The sequence below is a fragment of the Triturus cristatus genome, chromosome 12, assembly GCF_964204655.1.
Source record: "Triturus cristatus chromosome 12, aTriCri1.1, whole genome shotgun sequence".
Taxonomy (NCBI): domain Eukaryota; kingdom Metazoa; phylum Chordata; class Amphibia; order Caudata; family Salamandridae; genus Triturus; species Triturus cristatus.
The window spans coordinates 690,741,347-690,759,237 of record NC_140595.1 but is presented as its reverse complement, the minus strand read 5'-3'; positions in this window follow the sequence as shown (position 1 = coordinate 690,759,237).

The following is a 17,891-nucleotide window of genomic DNA, read 5'->3' as shown; positions in this document are numbered from 1 at the left end:
AACTACATGCGTGCGGCCATCCACGTTCACACCCCATGGCTCCATGTCTCTACGCAAGCGTATAGCCAAAGGCTCCATGGCCAGGGCAAACAGCAACGGAGACAACGAGCATCCCTGCTGTACGCCCCTCCCAATATTAATGCCCTCCAACACATGTCTCCCAGACCACACCCTGGCCATCGGTACCCGATACAAGATCTTAACCCAGGCTATATACTCATCTCCAAACCCCATTCTACGCAGTACTTCCCAGAGGTAGCCCCATCTAAGAGTATCAAAGGCTTTTTCAATATCCAGGATGACTACCACCGCCCTGTGGTCCATGTCTGCAACCACGTGAAGAAGTAAACAAAAGGAATCCACCCTGAATGGAGTAAAATGAAGGTATCCTTCCAGAGTGTATTTTGTACTTCTTGTGAGTTGCGTGCCCTGCCTATGGTCTAGGGAAGCACACAGCTTTGTTAAAATAACTCTCACCCACCAAAAGGACCCTTGGTGGCATGCTTCATCTTTGTGTTCTTCCCGCCCGCTGCGGGACGGGGCGTGCTACGACCAACGAAGACGCGGGAGCAGTTGGTAGTAAACACTATGTGTGATGCAGAAGTGAGAGTGGAAGGTTTAAATGTGCGAATGGTGAAGTAGATAAAAAATACCTGTCTATGTGGAAAAATAAATTTTAATGTTCCTTCTAGCTGGTATAGTTAAAAGTGGGGAAACGGAGGTTCTATGCTACAATGGGCTAACACCTCCCTAGTCGACATGTTTCGAAGCCATCCCCCTGGCTTCTCATCAGGACCTTTGAGGATCCCTATACCACTCTTATAACTAAACAACAATGTGGTCTGCTACTCAATCGAGTGGAATATGATGCTTATAAAATAACATGCACTAGATGATATACCCTATTAGGTAGGGTTCCTTTAACAGGTATGGAAAAATAAAAACATCGTTAAATTTCAATACATGGGAACATTCTCTGGATCGCAACACCCCTGTAATGGCAATCTGTAAGAGAAGTGATATATTTTTCTAGAGAAGTGATATACTTTTCTATAAATGTACCGCAATTATTACGGTACGTGGGTACTGTGCTGCCCATAAGGAACAAACAAAGACAATACTTGACGTCACAACACATAACATAAAACACACACTCTATTTAGATCAAAAAACTTCTTCAGATCAGATTTCACAAAATAACGCCATATGTGTATGCCATGGTGTATCATGTTGCCTCTATGACTGATAAGTAATAGAATTGCACGTACATTATTAATACCCAACAAATGCCCCATGAACTTGTTCACGGGAGGGGAGGAGCGCCTGTAGTCACACACTGTTGAGAAATGGTTAAAGAATGAAAAAACGGGGTGAAAACCATGCCCAACTTTTTAGAGAAATGCTAAAGAACTGCTCGCTGTCTTAGAGGAGATCTAACGGCAGGAGTCTCAACCAGGAGCATGACAGGCACCCTGAACAATCCACCGTCAACCAGGAAAAGGACCACCTAGTGGTAAACCTCACTGAGCAGATACTAACACTAGCTCAAACAAGCTTCTTGGAGAAGGGTTTAGGTTTTGTACCAACTGAGAACCTAGATAAATTCAAACTGTGTAAGGGAATGAAGGAGTTCATAAGGAAACCCAAACTAAGAGTGTTCTTCAGTGGCAAAGAACAAACTGACAGACGCGAGGGAGACACAAACCTGAAGATGAAATCCACCTTCACTCCACCAGATACCTTGCTTCCCATTGAACTACTCACTTTTGAAAAACTAGTCATGAAGGAAATAGAGAATATCATCCCAGCCAGATCTTTCACAATACAACAAGGGAATAGAAAGAGGCCAGTAAAAAACTTGAGGCTAATAAGGAAATAACAATCAAACCGGCAGATAAAGGAGGAGCGATTGTGATCCAGACTATAGAAGCATACGACCAAGAATGTTGACGCCTCCTACTGGACCAAAGGAACTACGAGGTATTACAACAAGACCCTACAGAATCACTCAGAATCCAGATTGCCAACATGGTAGAAGAAGCCCTCACTCATGACTGAATCTCTAAAAAGGAAGGAGAATTCCTCACCAATAAATCACCAAGGACTCCCTATTTCTACACCATCCCCAAGATTCATAAGAATCTGGAGAAACCAAAAGGCATAGGATCCATCTTGGAACCCCTGTCCAAATTTGCAGACACTTTTCTTTGCCCACTAGTACAAAAGACCGATACATAATCAAGAACACCAAAGACGTCCTACGGCTTTTGAAGGAAATAGAATTTTGCCCAACCATAGAATTACTGATGGGATTAGATGTGGAAAGCCTCTACACAAACCTTCCCCATGGTGAGACCCTCACCATCATAGAGGACGTCCTGTTTGGTATACACTGGGAATACCAAACACCCCACAACATCGTCATGCAGTGCTGCCACCTGGCACTCAGGGAGAATTTCTTCGCATACAGGGAAACATTGTACCTCCAAAAACATGGGACTAACATAGGGGGCACATTTGCCCCTAGTGTAGTGGGCCTGTATGTCCACCATCTTGAAACATGGAAAATCCTACACAGCAGCAACCACTTCCTGACTCACATCAAGAAATGGAAACGGTACATAGAGGATGTCATATGGTCTTATGGGAGGGAGATGAAGCAACTGCTGCAAGGTTTATGACCTGGCTGAATTGCCAAAACAACTACATGAAATTCACAAGCACCATCTCAAGGAGGGAGCTGGTATTTTTGGATCTGAACATCTACCAAGAAGACGGCACACTGAAAACTAAGACACATTTTAAAGCAACTTCCAAAAACTGCCTCTTACTGTATGACAGCTTCCACCCGCGACACTTGCGTGATAACCTCCCATATGGACATTTCCTCCACTTGAGGAGGAACTGTACAGAACTTATTTATTTCAAATCACAAGCGGCGGACCTCCAGAAGAAGTTAGAGACACGGTAGTACCCACTCAAGATAGTGGCAAAGGCCCTGAAATGGGTGAGAAACAACAACAGGGATGCACTGCTGGAACCTACAACACAAAAACATCCAGAGGAAAGACAAATATGCATCACCGCTTTCATCACGGGTTCCAACCAAGTCACAAGAATTGTAACTAAACATTGGCGGTTACTAAACTGTGGGCATTTGGACCTCCCAAATCCTATGTTTTCCCACAAGAGAGGAAAGAGTCTACGCGACATGGTTGTACACACAAGACCACGCAATACTCCATCAACTGAAGTGACGAACACCTTGTTACCACCCTTCAAGGGTCATTTCCCTTGCGGTAATTGCAGCATATGTCATCTAACAAAGAAAAGTAAAGACATCAAATTTAGGAACGGTTCAGGGTGGGTGGGAGCAATGCCGTTTTACTAATTGCAGCTGCAAAAATGTTGTATACATGATCACGTGTCCGTGCGCAATGGAGTACATTGGGATGACAACGCGACAAGTTAGGACATGCATTGTTAAACACAGGAGCAATGTGAAATGCAAGTAAGCAACCACAAAAATGGCCTCTCACTATCTTGAATTCTAACACACCACAGAGTACTTAAACTGGACAGTCATCAAACAAGTGAACAATTAAGTTGTTCTTTTCAAAAAGGAACAACGCTGGGTGTTCTGTCTGGGTACACACACAACAGGTTTGAATGATGACATATCCACCCCACCCCACCCCTTCCTTGCATTTGAGAAATAACCTATATGCACCCCAACATAATTTTATCAGGGTACATAAGTTGTGTAATGGGGGCTTGAGCATGACCCCTTTCCCGTCATCTGACTCATCCCACTATGTTGGAACTTAGTGATATTGGCCCTTTTTCTATCTTCAGGGCGGCCCCTTTTTCTATCTCCAGGGCAGCATTAATCACTTCAAATGAGCATCTCAGCACATTCCATCTACGCACGACCGTTTATCCAGCTGTCAATGAACGGACTGTGTTTTCTGTGTTTTGCACCCCAATAGCTTTGGGATGCAACCATCAGTACCACGGGTGCAACAGGGACGTCTTTTTTACCCTGTTAAATCAATTCTGATGAATAATTTTCGGACGCGAATCCACATAATAGTGACAGAAAGGGGCTTCTGTTTTCCAGACATAATCGAGCATATAGAACGGGCACACCAGCCGTCTTTGATCGAACCAAGATCAGTGTGCCTTAGACCCCAATAGGCTTCATCATACAATTAACGAGTGTAGTATGGACCTCGTTGTTCTGAAATTTGGATGTGATTTTTCATTTATTCAGTAAGACATCCTCTAATTCAGATATATGTACACAGTACATGTACGTAGGGGGTCATTATGCAAAGAATCTCGGACTCCCATAAGCACAAGATCCGGCACAGCCATTCGTAGCCTACTGTTCCCAAGGTATTGACTAGGTTTCACGGGCAATACGGACAACAGAAGTGAACAACTTTGAAGACCTTCATGTTTCCGCCAGCTGCAGCCATTTTGGGTAGTTCAACGCTCTAGCTTTTTCCTACCGGCATGACCTTTCTGCAAGCAAACACGTAAGTTACACCACATTTAAGCAAATTCAGCACGCGGGCTCCCCATTCTGCGGAGCCATGGTGAGGCAGTAGCTTCAGCTAGTGAGCGACCTTGACGACGTGAGTACGGCATAGACGTTAGATCTTCCCTGAGACAACAATCAGTTCTTTAGCATTTCTCTATCAAGTTGGGCATGGTTTACACCCCGTTTTTTCATTCTTTAACCATTTCTCAACAGTGTATGACTACAGGCACTCCTCCCCTCCTGTGAACAGGCTCATGGGGCATTAGTTGGTTATTAATAATGTACGTGCAATTCTGTTACTTATCACTCATAGAGGCAACACGATACACAACGCCATACACATATGGCCATGGCGTTATTTTGTGAAATCTGATCTGAAGACGTTTTTTAAAAATCTAAATAGAGTGTGTGTTTTATGTTATGTGTTGTGACGTCAAGTATTGTCTTTACTTGTTCCTCATGGGGAGCACAGCACCCATGTACCGTAATAATTACGGTACATTGAGAGAAAAATATATCACTTCTCTAGAAAAAAAAATATCACTTCTCTTACAGATTGCCACTATAGGAGTGTTTTGATCCAGAGACTATTCCCATGTATTGAAATTTAATGATGTTTTTATTTTTCCAGACCTCTTAATGAACCATACCTAATAGGATATAGTATCTAGTGCATGTTACTTTATATGCATCATATTCCGCTCGATTGAGTAGCAGACCACATTGCTGTTTAGTTATAAGAGTGGTATAGGGATCCTCAAAGGTCCTGATGAGAAGCCAGGGTGATGGCTTCAAAACATGTTGACTAGGGAGGTGTTAGCCCATTGTAGCATAGAACCTCCCCACTTTTAACAATACCAGCTAGAAGGAACACTAAAATTTATTTTACCACATAGCCAGGTATTTTTTACCTACTTCACTATTCGCACATTTGACCCTTCCACTCTCACTTCTGAATCACACATAGTGTTTACTACCATGTGCTCCTGCGTCTTTGTTGGTTTTAGCATGACCCGTCCCGCAGGAGGGTGGGAGGAACCCGATGTTGAAGCATGCCACCAAGGGTCCTTTTGGTGAGTGAGGGTTATTTAAAAAAAGCTGCGTGCTTCCCCAGACCATAGGAGGGACACGCACCTCACAAGAAGTACAAAATACACTCTGGAAGGATACCTTCATTTTACTCCATTCAGGGTTGATTCCTTTTGTTTACTTTAAGACTTATTGAGGAAGACAAATCCACCTCTTGTTTTTCTCTACCTCTTCACTCCCTCTTTTTTTTTTGTATGAAATTGAGTGAAGGACATGTGACAGTCTGCGCAGATTCATGTGCGCTTCCCTCCCGGGCACAGACCAAGGAGTTCACCACCTTCCGTAGCCTAAGGGCCAAAACTTTGGCTAATAACTTCACGTCCACACCCAACATGGACAAGGGTCTGTACGCAGCAGGGTCCTCAGGGTCTCTGTCGGGCTTGGGGAGCATGATGATCTGTACCTCATGCATGGATTTGGGGAGAATGCCCGCCTGTTTGCCCTCCCGCAGGGTATCTAGAAGTCGTGGAAGAATAATATCGGCATATGCCTGATAAAATTCAACAGGGAGCCCATCTGGGCCATGCGCCTTGCACTTAGCCAAGGCTCACAGTGCCTCCTGAAGGTCTTCCAAACGCAACTCTGCTTCTAAATCCTTCTGCTGGTCATCCAAGAGCCTCGGAAGCGAGACCCCCCCGGAGAAAATCACATCCGTCTGGGTCATCGTCTCCAGTACTTTCGCTGTACGTAGTCACTAGGTGATTGCATAGAATCGTGTTAACTCTGGCCTGTGTGTTTGCTGAACCTCCCTCAGGGCGACGCAACGTAAGAATCAGTGGGGGGGGCGTTCACGTTTTAACAACCATGCAAGAAGTCTACCTGACCTATCCCCTTCCCTTTGCAAAAACTGCCAAATTCCCTGCGGGTCATACAGTCCCGCCATTCCCAAGTCTCCCCCACCGTAAGCTGTGCCTGTAAAAGGGCCTCTGAGGAATGGTCAGCCGCATGCGCTCTGTGTTGTAACCGGGCCAGCGTGTCTTCCACCACGCTTAGTACCACCTCTAATCATTTCCTTGTGCCACCCACTTTAGCCAGGCAGCCCCCCTAGTGATCACTTTAAAGGTGTCCCATTCAGTACTCCTGGAATTGATAGTAGACCAATTCTCAATAAAGTAATCAGTCACGGTTATCCCGAGTTCCTCTCTAAAAATGCGATCTTTCAGTGCCAGTGCTTGCAGCCTCCATAGCGGAACTCTCGGTCTAACCGTCTTGGGTCCCCACTCCAGCAGCGCCGATAGGAAACGGTTCAATAATTTAACATCACCTACACCATCACACAGCTCACTCAATATCAGAAACCTATCTAGTCTGCTATACACCACGCAGGCCGGGGTGTAACATGTGTACTGGGTGTGTATGAAGCCATATATCTACACACTGCAGCCTATCCATCACCTTCCTCAGGGCTTCTGTCATATGTGGTTTCATTTGGTGTCTGGGGGGATGCCTATCCAGTGCCCCATATAAGACACAGTTTAAATCACCCACCCATATCATGGGTATTCCAATGATTGGCAGCAACCTTTCCTCCAGTTCCTTCAAAAATTCAGCATCGTCCAAGTTTGAAGCGTAAACGTTCACCAAACACACCTCCATACCATCCATGTCTCCATGTACTATTACATATCTACCCACTACGTCTGCTTCGTAACTACGCAACTTAAACGGGACCTGTGGAGCTATCCAGATGGCCACCCCCATAGCATAGGAGGAGAAGGTAGATGCAAACAGTTGCCCTCTCTATTTATGCAGTTTCTGTATTTCCGCATCCAGTAGGTGAGTCTCTTGTAGGATAGCCACATGCACACCCAGCCGTCTCAGATATGTCTGCACTCTATAGTGTTTTGTAAATGAGTTAAGCCCTCTCACGTTCCATGTTATAATCCTGTGTATAATAGTGTCCCATGACAACAGCTATTCTCGAAGTCTCTTCTTTTTGCGCATCTAGCCTGCCTGCTGCCGCTGTCCATACAAAACACCCTCCCCCTCAAAACAAATGAAACCCCCATCCCCCAGGTATACACTGCATTAAACTGGCATGCATCCCCACATAACCCCCACCCAAACACCCTCCACCCCAACTGTACATTGTTGTAGCCCTGACATAATCCCCATCTATATAATACTCACTATCAGCAATGACAAAACCTCTTGTCCCTTCCACTCACACGCCTCACCACGCAAAAAATCACACTCACTGCTCATGAACATACCAATTGTTTCCACGATCAGAACCAAGGTTGTGCCCCGCAGAGGCCACCAATGCGGCTGTCAGCTAAGACCGACCCCAGCCCAATTGACAATCAGTCCCACATATACCACCACCATACATAGTCTCACATCTCAAAAATCACTCCCTCAGACAAACAAAAAGCAACCCCCTGAGGGGGGAGAGATAGAAAGGGGAGATAAGATGTCCAGAGGATGATATAGAAGACGAGTGAGAAAAAAGATAAGAGGAAAGCAAAACAAAAGATATAGAGGGGGTGGGGGAAGGTCCAAAGATGGTGCCCACCCACATAGTGTGCCAAAGTCATCCAGTTACCCCACTTGGTCAGGATACGATCGTGAAGAAAGAAGGGGGGAGGGAGGGGGGAGTAAAAGAAAAGCAGACATCCCCACCAAAGTTCCAACTCACACACCCTCACAAGGATAAAGGCACATAGTTATGTCCCAACAGTCCTCTCAACTGGTTTAGTCTACGAATCACTGCATCCTCGAGTGGGCTGTTCATGCTGGGTCCGTCTGTTGCGGGGTGTCTTCCACCACATCGCCCATACTTGTGTCCGAACCCGTAGCTGTCACCACCTCGACCAGGGCCCTGGCCGCATCTTGCTCAGCCTGTTGCATCTCCAGGTCAATTCTAGGGGATCTCCTGTCCCCGCCCCCATCATCGGCACTCTCCAGCTCCAAGGATCCATCTTGCGGCACCACCACTCTCTGGGTTGACCTGGAGCTCTTCCTGCGTCGTCTTGAACTGTCACTACCAGTTACACCTGAGACATGCAGCCCAGACCTTGCCACCACTCGTCCCCGCCAACACTCTACCCTCTCCATGTACCTCCAGCCAGTCCCACATCTCCTCTGGTGTTGTGAAGAAGGGTGCATGGATAGAGAAGCATGTATTACAATCCCATGGCTCTCAATTTTTGCTTGACGCCAAGGAAGGATGCCCTCTGTTGCTGGACCAGGCGATTGTAATCTGAGAAGATACGAATTTTCAGATTTTCGAACGCTGGATCACCCTCTCGCCTTGCTGTCCTGAGGATACTTTCCCAGTCCCTATAATTGAGAATCCAAGCGATGAGTGTCCTGGGTGGGTCCCCCGGTGGTGGAGGTACGGCAAGCGCCTGATGCGCCCGCTTTATAATAAAGACAAATGAAAGTTTGGCAGTTGGTAGTGCCTCCCTTATCCCTTTTTCAAGGAAGAGTTCCGGATCTTTCCCTTCCACATTCTCTGGGAAACCCACAAAATGCAGGTTACATCTGCGGGATCTCCCCTCCGTATCCTCCGCACGACGTTCCAGGGTCTTCGTTTAATGTGAGAGTTCTGTGAGAGTCAACTTCAGGGCCAACGTCTCCTCCTGTAACTCACTGACCTTTTGCTTCGTGCCCAGGGACTGCACTTCCACGGTGCACAGATCCGCCCTGAGCAGCCCAACATCCTAGTAGACTGCACTGATTTTCAACAAAATCGGGGATCCCTTACATTCAGATTGCACCACTACTCCCCCTGCCGCAGTGCCGGCCATCTCAGCTGTCCTTGGGGCCACATTTGGGGCTGTATACTGATCCATCTTTGTTTGTTGGACAGCCCTGGGAAATCGGTCTTTACCCATTGCTAACTGCTTCACTCTGCAAGTCCCCTGATCCTCAGCCCCGGAGTCCCACTCCCGCCAGCACACCGCTTGTGGGTGAGGAATTACACTCTTGCGGGGGCTCTGGCGGCTCTCCAGAATGTCCTTTCACCCAGAGAATGGGCCCTCTCCCAGGTATGCCAGATATTACATGCAACCCCTCTAAGTGTCACCAATCAGGCTCCTCTTTGCCAATCTGCCAGGGAGGTATTCCCATGACTCCTGCAGTGCTCCCTCAACTGTTCGTCACCCCCTAGGACAGGTCCAGCATGGGGGTCTCTTTCTGTGCTCCAGTACAGGTTCGACCAGTACAGGAGGCGTCGCTGTCCCCCACTCAAAGGAGCTACCTCACTTCAGTTCAGGAGCACAGATCCGGTTTCTGTTCCCTCAACACATCCCATAGAGCATCTCTCATCGATCCCAAAAAGGGGGGCCGCAATAAGCAACCCCTTTCTCCCTGTGCTGGCGTCCTCAAGGGATCACCGCCGATCTGCCCGGCCTCCAAAGCGCAACTCCAATAACGGCAGGTACCCCCCTGCAGCTCCACAAGTGGTGTCAATGGCAGCGGGGGCCCTCCCGTTCGTCTGTCACAGCCCTCGCTGAATTTTCCCCCAGCAGAAAGACCAGCTGGTCTCCTCGGCCACCCGCACCCTGGACAGCCTGCTCCGTCACATGTAAAGGCTTCCGCTAGGCCAGGAGAGGGCGTCTCCCAAAGAGCACCCAGCCGGCAGGTCCACAACCACAGTGTCAGCCCCAGCCTCCCAGTTCGCGGGAGACTCCGGCGGGCCACAATCAGCTCACTGCCGCACCCCCACCTCCACCTCACCTCCAGAGGCCGGGCTTGCGATGGACCCACCGACCAATGGTCCCGGAAGAATTTGAGTGCGGGGGGTTCCGCTGCCACCTACAAGGAGTATCTCACCTCTGCGGTCACTACAGCAGGCGAACGCAATCCGGGTCCATCCTCTTGGTCGCAGAGATCCACAACGAAGCCTGTGGCCTCTCGCGTTGCGTCACACCGATCACCAGCCGAATGACTTCCCGGATTGGTGCCAGCCCCGCAAAACCACCCGGTAGACATCCGTCACTCACCCTGCAGCAAGGCAGTATTTAGTCCAGGGGTGGGGGTCTGGATGTGCAGGATTTTGAAGGATTTAGCTAAGGGCGGGCGCAGAGCTCCACTAAGCAGCGTCCACTCCCATCACCATCCTGGCCACACCCTAAATTTACAGATTATCATACTGAGAAAATACATACTTTTATGACAAACTACATCCACATTCTATGAGAGTATATCTTTCCTTGCATCCCACCACAGTCGTGGGCAGCCAGCCCCTGATGTACTTTCTCCTCAAGTTGCTTCTTCTATTTCTATATTTTTTTAATGTTATTTATATTATTTTGTTTAATTTGTGGGAAGTTAATGGACCTCGGTTGGGGAAGGGAAGAGTGACAGACGTTTGTTGTGGGGTTTGCTGACCTCAATTGGATTTTTTAAACCCTCAGAATTTCTAGGACATCTGTTGGCCTCTCTCTTGGGTTTGAGAGACCTTTCATGGAGCTACACAGTGTGAATGGTAGGGGTCCAAGTTATAGTTAATTTGATGTGGCTACCTGGTTGACAGCCCTGCATCAGAGGTGCGCAAGTTATAGTATCTTTCAACTGGGGCAGAAATTATAACTCTGAGTTATAACTATAACTGAAGAATTTCTTTTGTTTGTGTAGCTTAAGCTGGTTTTACATACAAAAAATAATAAAGTTTTCCTAACTATAACTTAGTCATAACTTTTTTTCATTGATTTCAAAGATATATATATATATATATATATACATATACACACAAAAGACGTTCGTGAGAACAGAATGGGAGGGACACAGCGGGGAGTTCGGGAGAGAATTTATTTGCACTAAAAAGCTGTGGCATGACGCGTTTCGAACAATGTCTTCCTTAGATACTGGCTTCAACAGGACACTCCCACCAGTTCTTTGAAATAATCCCAGTCGCTCCACCATTGGTGGCCATCCAGATGGGCTGAACCGTAGTTCCAAATGGACTTGCAGTTGCGTTGGCGGACTGTAAGTCCCAGCATGCACCTTTCACCGCACACCAGGTAAGTCATTTAGTTCAGCTCCTTGTGTCCCATTGGGTTACTGGAAGTGTTAGAGGAGCGCTGTTAAGATCTGTGGTCGAACCATGCTGGTGAAAAATCCAATTTCTCTTCCGCGTCCCCAGGACGCCTCCAACCACATAGCACCACGATGGTACTGGCCTGAAAAACAAGGAAACAATGTTCCAAGATTTCTCTGTGAAGTCACAGACTGCAATGCGCAGCAGCACATCCGCTAGATGTGGGTGTGGTGGGTCTGAGTTGTGCCAATACCTTGGTAGAAAAGAAAGTTGCCAAAGCTGCCCGGCTGACTCAGACCTCTTGTGAAGGCGTGTCTCCTCCATCACACTCAGGGCTAGCGTGAAACATATGCAAAAGACTTTCGTATAGTATATTGGCATAGCATGGAGTATCATGAAGTGGAGTAAAGAATCAAACAGTGGGGTAGAGTGGAGTGGCATACAGTGTCATAGAGTGGACTGTCGTACAGTGGAGTGTCACACAGTGGAGTGTTGAGTGCAGTAATGTAGAGTATAGTGAAGGAGAGTGCCATGCAGTGTAGTGTCATAGAGTAGAGTTTTGTAGAGAGGAGTGTTGTAGCGTGAATTGTCACAGAGTGTCATGGAGTGGAGTGGCATAGAGGTGAGTACAGTGTTAAAGATTGGAGTATCATAGAGTGGAGTAGAGTGTCATAGATAGTGGTAGAGTAGGCATAGTGTGTCATAGAGCGGAGTGGCAAGTAGTGGAGTATAGTGGAGTAGTGTAGTACAGTGGAGTAAACTGGAGTAGTGTGTCATAGAGTACAGTGGAGTAAAGTGACATGGAGTGGAGTAGAGGGAGTTTGTCAAGTGTCACTAGAGTGGAGTACAGTATCATTGAGTGGGTTAGGGAGGAGTAAAGTGTGGTACAGTGGCATAGAGTGGAGTACAGTGTTGCAGAGTGGAGTGTCATTGAGTGGCATGTAGTAGAGTGGAGGAGAGTGTTGTAGTATGTAGTGTGGTAGAGTGGAGTGTTGTAGAGCATCTTACAGTAAAGGGGCTTACAGTGCAGTACAATCTAGTGGAATGTCGTAGTGTGAAGTGGCATGTCATAGAGTGGAGTGTCCTATAGTGGAGTGTTGTGTAGTATAATGGAGTGGTGTGTCATAGAGGGGAGAGGCGTGCCATACAGTCTTGCAGAGTGAAGCAGAGTGGCCTACAGTGCAGGGGCATAGAGTGAAGTAAAAAGTTGTAGAGTGGTGTAATAGAGTGTCGTGGCATGTTGTAGAGTAGAGTGGAGTGGTGTTTTATAAAGTGGCCTGTTAAAGAATGGAGTAGATTGGCATAGAGTGGAGGAACATAGAGTGAAGGAGAGGGCTGTATAGTGAAGTGGCCTAAAGTGGAGCAGGGTGGAGTGGTGTGCCATAGAATGGCATGTTGTACAGTGTGTTAGAGTGGAGTGGCATAGACTGTAGTGGCGCAAAGTGAATTAGAAGAGCAGAGTGGAGTCGTGGATCATAGAATACAGTGGAGTAAAGTGGCATGAAGTGTCATAGAGGGAGTTGCGAAGAGTGTCATAGAGGGGAGTACAGAGTTGTAGAGTGACTTAGTGCGGGGTGGGGTACAGGAGAGGGGCATTGAGTGGAGTAGAGTACAGTGGAGTGGCGGACTGTGGAGTGACATGCTATAAGGTACAGTGGAGTACAGTAGAGTGGTGTGCCATAGAGTAACATGTCGTATAGTGTCTTAGAGAGTTGGGGTGTAAAGTGTAGTGGTGTATAGTGTAGTGGCATGTTGTAGAATGGAGTTGTGTGTCATAGAGTGGAGTGGCTTGGACTGTCATTGAGTGGAGTGGAGTAGAGTGAAGTGATGTGTCGTAGAGTGGAGTGTTGTGTGACTAAATGGAGTGACATGTTGTAGAGTGAAGTGCAGTGGCACAGACCGCAGTAGAGTGGTGTAGAGTGTAGGTGTAAAGCATGGAAAAGAGTGTTGTACAGTGCAATTACGTACAATATAGTGGCATGTTGAAGAGTACAGTGAATCCTTGTTTTATACATCACATATACCTCATTTCTATGTTTTTTTAACATATATGAAGAAATTAAGCGCTTTACCAAAGGGTAAGTAGTTAGGGAAAGTATTTTTATTGTTGAATATATATTTTTTTTTAAAGGGAGAAGATTTCCATTGTACTATTTTGGAAGTATCATGGTACCTATTGGAAGAACAAAACAAGTATTTATGACAAACAATAAAATATAAATTTGTTCTTATTATTTAATATTACTTAATTGTTTGTCATAAATCGTTTTTTTTCATTTCGAAAGGTACCACACGGAGGTTCCAATTACTGAAATGATATTCTTCAAAGTGCCTAGCCACAGGGTAATGGTTTTCACAATTATCAATAGCTCTCATGTGTTCCATTATTCTTTTAATAAGTAGATGAATGGTACTTCCAACATATCTTAAACCACATGGGCACCTTGATATGTAAATCACAAAGGGAGTGCTTCAGGTTTTAAAATGTGTAATTTCCTTATAACCTCTTCCATACATCATAACCATTGCTACTTTTACTATCCTTGCAGGCTTTACAGTTGCCACATATAAAAAAAAAACTTTAAATCTGACATGCCAGTGCAGTAATATTTCTGTGTAGTAGAGTGTCACTAAGGGATCCACTCTTGCGGTATGTTATGGAATTGTTTCACTGATTCAGTGTCGGTCCCTAGTTTACCAATAATTTTTTCACTCTTGAGAATTTCCCAGTTCTTTTTCAGGATCTTCCTAACACAATAACATTTCTTCTTAATTGTGGTAATTAACCTCATAGTACTCTCCTCATTTAGAGGGTGCTACGTGCAGGGCCGGACTGGGGACCAAAACCAGCCCTGGCAAACTGCTCGGCCGCCCCCTGAGGTGGGTAGGGCTAACTGTTTGCGAGAGGCGGTTTCTGACGATTTTGTTACAGGGGCCGATATTGAAGGTCCACAGTAACAAAAACGGCCCAGCAGGGCCCCAAAACCGGCCCCCGACCTAGCGGCCCACTGGGGAAACATCCGGTGCCTGCTACGGCCAGTCCAGGCCTGGCTGCGTGCCTTAGGCAAACAAAAGCTCATCTCTAGATTTCTCACTTTCTCTTTTTAACTTTCTCCAGTAACACTGTATGCTGAGGTATTTCCATATATACATAGTTATAACCAAGCTGTAGTTTTAGTTAGGACTCCCAGAGATAGGAATGCCTCATTTTTTGTGCTTGCTAATAACTGCGCCACTGTTTGACGAATCTCCATGAAACTTTGCAGACTTATTCCTTTTTCTACATTGACTGATGCTGCAAAGTTCCATGGTTATTAGTTAAGGGGGTGCAAAGAAAAAAGGGGGCCAAAATGCGTTTTTCCACCAATTAATTTTCTAAAGACTTTTTACTAACACTTATATGCAAAACGAGTAAACAGATTTTCATGACATTTGCCAGGAATATAAATTATGATCTAGAAAGACACCTTTTTTGTATTTCATTAAAATCTGCTTAGCAGTGTTTTAGTTAGGGACCAAGAGGCACATGCATCAAGCATACATTTTGCAATTCTAAAATAGCGATTTTTACTGAATCGCTATTTTGGAATCGCCAAATGCAATGCATGTAGGGATCACAAAAACTTGAAGTTGATGGTAATTAGCATTTCCTAAATGCACAGTTCGCCTCTAGGAAAGGCTAAATGCATCGCCTTTAGGGAATCGCAAATTGCGATTCCATAAATACATTCGCAATTTAGGTAATTGCAAAAAATTGCTTTTTCCTGATTTACGAATGACAAAAGGTACATGCATTGGAAAAGGCCTTTTTCCATTCGCAAACGGGTCAATTCTGTGGATCGGCCCATTTGCGAATGGAAAAAAACTTGATGCATGTGCGCCCAAAAGTTCGTGATATATTGGGGTGCAGTTAATGTGGTAATGTTGCTGTATAATGTTGTACATGCCGATGACAAAACATAATATCATAGGCTAATGAGTGCCTTTACAAAAGAAAAAGAGAGCCATATTGTTCAGACCACACTTTGGCTATGTTGTGGGTTTGGAGCTCAGATATAAACTATTATTATGTTTTACAGCTATAGGAAGACCTAAGGCACTTTAAAAACTGCTAATAGTTAGGGATAGCATTATATTGTTGTATATATTTTTTTTAAGGTAACAGAGTACCACAGTACTACTTAGGAAGTACTGTGGTGCCTTTTAAACTTAATATATATATATATATATATAACACAATAGTAAGCAACAATAAAAAATGGTGTTTTAATGTTTCTCATAAATATATATTTTTTTAATTTTCAGTAGGTACCATAGTACTTCCAAGATAGTATCGCTGTACTCCGTTACCTTTTCTAAAAATACATACAACAATAAAAATACTTCTCATTATGTATTCTGAATTTAGTTAAGTGGCTTATTTCTTACTACTGTTTAAAAAATATTGTACACCTCATGTACAATCTAAGATCTCTGCCATTTTGCTGCTACATCTGACTACCGCACTTTGGCTATGTTCTGGGTGTGTACATCAAATACACATTATTACTATGTTTGTTCACTTGTAGGAAGCCATGAGGCACTTACAATAGTGTGAATAGTTAGGGAAAAATATTGTTATTGTTGTATATATTTTATAAAGGGTAACAGAGTACCACAGTTATATCTTATAAGTACAGCAGTACCTTCTGAAATGAAAAAAAAGGATTTATGACAAACAATAAAATAGTAATAAACACCAATATAAAAATATTCTTCTATTGTTTGACTTCAATCCATTTGTTTATCATTCTAATAGGTACCGCGTTACTTCCAAGATTGTACTGTGGTACTCCGTCACCTTTAAAAAAAATATATACAACAATAAATGTACTTTTCCCTCACTATTCACACTTTGGTAAAGTGTCTAATTTTTTCCTATTCTTTAAAAAACTAGTTATAAGGTTTATGTGATGTACAAACTAATAATTCAGCCATTTTGCTGCTATGTCTGCCTAGAAAGTTAATAGAAATTTCCAAAGACAGTCCATGACATGACACGCCACTCCACTGTACAACAAGCCACTTCACTCCATGATATGCCACACCAGTCTACGATATGCCATGCCACTCTACATCACTCCTGACCACTCCAGTCTACGACAGTCCACTGCACTGTATTACATGCCATTACACTGTACGACATGCCACTCCACTGTATGACATGCCACTATACTGTACCTCACTGCACTCTACCCACCTCCACTGTAATGTACTCTACGACATGCTACTCTATAACATGACACTCTACTCTACTGTATGGCATGCTAATCCACTCCTCGGCACCTATTGAAAAGAAACAAAACAAATTTATGTATAAGAAAAGACACACAATGACACATGACTCAACTCCACTCTATGATACTCCACTGCAATCTACAACATGCCACTCTACTCTCTGCCTCTCCACTGCGCAGTATGACACACTACTCTGCTATACACCATTCCAATCTACACTACTCCACTTTGTCACTCCACCCTACGCCACTCCACTTCACTCTACCCCACTCCACTCTACAGCACTCCACTCTATGCCTCTCCACTGTACGCCACAACACTCTATGCCACAACAGAGTTTGTCATGTCACTCTATGCCTTAACACTTCATGACACAACACCCTAACAAACTACCCAGTATACAACGCTCCACTCTATCACACTCTACACCACTCTATAATACTGTATGACAGGCCTCTCTATGACATGCCACTCCACTCTACTCCATGACATTTCACTCCACTGTACTCCACTCCACTCTACAACATTCAACTACATTCAATGCCCTTCTACTATACGCCAATCTACTCCACTCTACGGCACTGTATGACATACCACTCTATGACATGCCACTCCACTGTACTCTACAACATGCCACTACACTGTGCGCCACTACACTGTACAACACTCTAACCCACTCTATACCGGTATAGTCCACCACAGTCTACAACACTGTATGACACGCCACTCCACTCCACGCTACAGCATGACACTCCATTGTATCACACAGCACTCCACTCTACAAAACACCCCTCCACTCTACAACAGTCCACGCCACTACACTCTACAACACACCACTCCACTCCACTCCACTTTACAGCATGGTACTCCACTTTATAACACTCCAATCCACTGTACAACACACCACTCCACTGTACGAAACTTCACTCCACTCTACGACACTCCACGTCACTCCAGACTACGCCGCTCAAGTCCACAACATTAAGCTACATT